The 5,000-nt window shown below is 32.4% G+C and overlaps 1 non-coding gene across 1 annotated transcript; it reads right to left on the bottom strand.

The window, feature by feature from the left end:
• Positions 1–4,804: 4,804 nt before the first annotated feature.
• TRNAS-GCU (transfer RNA serine (anticodon GCU)) lies at positions 4,805–4,892 on the bottom strand. The gene has a single exon. It is a non-coding gene; the product is annotated as a tRNA-Ser (tRNA).
• Positions 4,893–5,000: the final 108 nt, after the last annotated feature.

Here is a 5,000-nt window from a genome sequence, read left to right as displayed (position 1 = left end):
GCCAATAGTTAGGATTCATGAAAAAAATATAGAATCCACTCATGGGGAGAGAAGTCCTTCCCGTATCAGGCACTAATTTATTTTTAACGTATAATTAGATCGGGAAATTATTCAAATTAAGAACAGAAGCTGGTTGCTTTTTCTTTCTTATAATTAATTGAAGCCATAAGGCCCCTATCCATTTATTCATTCGACCCAACTAAATTTTGTTCCGTTCCAAGAATTCGAACAAGGTTTTGTACCGATCCGATAAGAATGAAATATCCTCAGAACTCTCCATTGATACGACATGCTATTTTTTCCATTTATTCCCTTTCAGGATCAGTCGTGGTCTTCAAACTTTACCAATGGTATAGACGAATTCCTCACTTCATCTAAATGTGTAAAAGATTCTAGCCGCACTTAAAAGCCGAGTACTCTACCGTTGAGTTAGCAACCCGAAGAAAATATAGATTAAACAAAATTTCAACAAAGGGTGTATAGATACAATCAGAATCAAAATCGATTAAATTCAATTTAAACAAAGAGAAAGGAGATTATACGAGCTAATCAAACCATTGAGCTAACAAATCTAAAAAAAAAAGATTTTCTAATGGATTCGAAAGAGAAAAATGAATTGATTAGATGAAAATACAAGAAATTCTCAGATAAAAGAAAAAAATAGACAGAATTGAAAAAATGGGTAGAGCACCTCTTATGTTATCTACCTTTTTTCAATCAAAAAAACCTCTTGTATCAAAGAAAGCATCATTTGAATTTTGAATAAGGTAAAGTAAAAAACCTATGGGACGGAAATAAATAGACCCGGTTTACTTATCACGATGAATTATATTTGTTCGATACACTGTTGTCAATATAAATGGCGAGAAAAGAATACAGTGGAAACAAAAAAGAAAATAAATTGCATTGAAATTGCAATTCAAAGAATTTCAATTTCACAATGCAATAATATTCAAAATTGTCTTGTATTGACACTACATATCTAATTTACATAGCTAAAAAAGTATAAATGGAGAAGAATTGAAAAAAAAAGATATCGGATTTTTTAGTCCATGATGTATTTCATCAATCTAAGTGGAATAAGCAAAGTGGATTCCTTGTTGGTTAGTCGAGTTCCAATGAAAACCACAGAAATGTCCGAATTTATAAGATCAATAAACTAAGGTTTTATCGTTCTAGACCATCGGATTCGACGGAAACAATGATAAATAGATACGAATACCCCAGAAGGGGGGGGGAAATCAAAAAAACAAGTCGAGAAAAATTATACAAAGTTATATACAAGCCGCTACCCCCCCTTGGTATTTCTTTAATTGAATTTCATTTGATTAGACGGAAGACGGAAGTTCCTTAAAAACTTCCGCTTTCTTTAAAAGATTCTGAACAGTTCCTGTGGGTTGAGCACCTTTTTCAAGGAAATCTAGAATAACAGGAACATTTAAATAAGTTTGATTCTTCATTGGATCATAAAAGCCCACTTTTCTAAGATCTTTTCCTTCTCTTCGGGATCGAACATCAATTGCAACGATTCGATAGACGGCTCATTGGGATAGATGTAGATGAACAATACCCCCCCTAGAACCGTATAGGAAGTTTTCTCCTCGTACGGCTCGAGAAAAATGATTTGATTCGAAGTTTTGTCTATGTATGCAATTCGAATAAATTAAATGACAAATGGGGCCTATAAAATCAATTAGACTATGATTTCAGTCTTTTTTTTCCTGAAAATGAAAAAGAAACCATTCGTACTCATAACTCAAGTTAGATAACTCTCAAATAGCTGAAAGGAAAAATCTTTAGTCAATTTCATTTATTGAGTGGTCTTTACCCCCTTTTGTTTGTCTCGTTTAAAATTCTATTTGGATTCTTTAGTCTGATCCAGTTATTGAGATTATCGAGACAATTAAAATGGTGTTTCCTTGTTCTTAGATCCTTTATCCTTATTTTAAATCATTGGGTTTAGACATTACTTCGGTGCTTCTTAATCCTTTCAAAATGGCAGCAACATACCCTTTTTTGATTTTTTCTATCAAAGAATCCTATGGACAGTTGATTCCCCAGTGATACACTTTGAATCGAAAAAGTTTGATCAATTCCAACAAGTTTTGCTTTTGAATTGGAAACTTGCTCGAATTGGATCCTTTCGATTTCTATAGATGAAAGATACATTTACGAAGTTGTTCCAATTGATTGATTGGCATTAACCCTAGATCCTTGCCCCCGAGAAATGAATTAATCCTTTCTACTCGAGCTCCATCGTGGACTATTTACAACCCAACAAAAAAGAAGGGGTTCAGGTGTAACAGAACAAACAATGTCGAGCCAAGAGCACCCTCATGCCTAGATAAATCGAAAATGGTGGATGTAAAAATCCACAACGGACCGTGTCCTTCAAGTCGCACGTTGCTTTCTACCACATCGTTTCAAACGAAGTTTTACCATAACATTCCTCTAATTTAATTTGGAACCGGTATGGAATTGATTCAATTATGGAATCATGAATAGTCATTGGTTCAGCTGTCCATAGACATGGTAATCTAGACTTTTTCTATGATATGTGGGACGATTTTTCTTAAAAAGTCTTAGCAAGACAGCATCTTTAACATACATAAATAATATCTAGATAATAGAAAGAAATAGCAATATATAAACGAATAACTTTTTGAATCTGCATCTTCAAGTGACTCAATAGGATAGATTAAATGATTTCCTACTTTTTGGAGTACCAAAGATTCCACTTCCAAGGAATCATTAAAAATATTTATTAAATATATTTATAATTTAAATTGAAAAAGTTTCCTATTTAGACATCATTATTTAATTTGATTTCATTTGAAGAAAACTGGACAATAAGCATCACGTTTGATCCTCATAGGAAGATAAGTCTTTCTTTTTTAATTGACTCATCACTGATTTAATCTAAAATAGATCAAAAAAAAGAAGAAATAAATCCCATTTTTTTCATTTTCATGAGATGTATAAAAAAACAATGGAAGTTAAGATTTGAATCTTTACTCTTTTCATCTGATTACGAAAATCAAAAAATAATAGGGAGGGGTTTTCGTATCTATCAGATAGACTGAACAGTTGTCACTGTTATAGATATTCTATAATATAGAATTGAAATAATTTCAGTTTAAATAATTTAAGGGATCGCAAATGTTTTTCACAAAAACCAAAAAATTATTGTCATTGAAATAGAACGATACATACCATATAAGCTAAACATTTCCCCATTTTATATGATTCTATCATATGTATTTTCTTTAACATGGGGTTGAGTAATATTTCAATAATTGACTCTTGTGATAAAGTGAATAAAATAAAAGGGATAGGATAAATCACCCCTGCCTCAATCGTTACATAGATTTCCAATTTTTCATTAGAACCAAACACGAAATACCTAAATAAAATGAGATTCAAAGAAAAAATATTGGCTCCATAACATATTTCTATATGATATGGAACTTGATCATTTGTTAATGAGATTCGAAGAGACACGGGTAATTAAATTAATATGGATTAACTCCTATCCACTCCCCTACTTCTTTCTATGGGAATAATGGAGCATAAAAAAATGGATATGCGCTGGGACGGAAGGATTCGAACCTCCGAATAGCGGGATCAAAACCCGGTGCCTTACCACTTGGCCACGCCCCATTTCAATTTCTAATCTACACTAAGAAACAATAATATTGGTATTGGTTGTTTGTCAACTCCAGTCCAAATATCTATATATCTATAGAATAGATTGGTACTAGGATTTTGATACATATAGATATAGAATTCAACTTAATTTATTGATCATTACATAGAATTCAAGTAAGATATTGTATGAAAGTATGATTTCTTCTATTCTCCTTTGAGAATTGGAGGATTTTTGGTTGGGTGGGTTCAAAGAAAAAGAAGGATTTTTTGTCTAGCTTACTTACTTTCTTCCTTTTTCCTTATATCAAAAACTCAATCAAAGTGCCAATTATCTCCAAGAACAAAATGTCTGTTATGCTTAATATCGTTAGTTTGATCTGTATTTGTATTAATTCTGCCCTTTATCCGAGTAGTTTTGTCTTCGGCAAATTGCCAGAAGCCTATGCTTTTTTGAATCCAATCGTAGATGTTATGCCAGTCATACCTGTGCTTTTTTTTCTCTTAGCTTTTGTTTGGCAAGCTGCTGTAAGTTTTCGATGAGATCCTTAATAATAATATCTTAGAAAATGCATGATTTCTTCGAGAAAAAATTCTAACAATTGAAAAATCAGATAAGTTTTAGAGTATGAACCCTCGATTCGCACACTGAAATTCTTGGATAGGCGCCATAAATCAGGCTTACCCCCACTTCCTCCCTTTTGACCCTTTTCCAGTGAAAGACCCTAACCCTATTAGGGTCTCCCACAATATCTAATTTGGATATAAACGAAAATTTTTTTTAATGAAAAACAAATGAATTTGTGATAATTCATTTCTATTTCTAGAAAAAAACCTCATTTCTTGGTGTCAAAATAGGATATGTGGTAGAAAAATGGAAGATCTACTCTCTTTTTTTTTCCAAAAAATCATCTTGGAGATTGTGTAATGCTTACTCTGAAACTCTTCGTTTATACCGTAGTGATATTTTTTGTTTCTCTCTTTATCTTTGGATTCCTATCTAATGATCCGGGGCGTAATCCTGGACGTGAAGAATAAAATCCAAAGGGTTTTTTCCTTGGTTAATTTTCAAATTTTCTTAGGATTTTATCTATTCCACACGTTTAACTAAGATTTTCAAAATTTGAAAAAAAAAAATAAATCAAGTCATCAACGGAAACGGAAAGAGAGGGATTCGAACCCTCGGTACGAATAACTCGTACAACGGATTAGCAATCCGACGCTTTAGTCCACTCAGCCATCTCTCCCAATTGAAAAAGATAATTACTACATTACACATAATGTAAGGAGTCTTTCTTTCTCTCTCTTCTTTCTCTATTCTATTATATATAGAGAGATCCACAAATCAGGAAATT

The sequence above is a fragment of the Sesamum indicum genome, unplaced genomic scaffold, assembly GCF_026168435.1.
Source record: "Sesamum indicum cultivar Baizhima isolate 11 unplaced genomic scaffold, ASM2616843v1 HiC_scaffold_84, whole genome shotgun sequence".
NCBI lineage: Eukaryota > Viridiplantae > Streptophyta > Magnoliopsida > Lamiales > Pedaliaceae > Sesamum > Sesamum indicum.
This window is presented reverse-complemented; position numbering and strand designations above follow the sequence as displayed.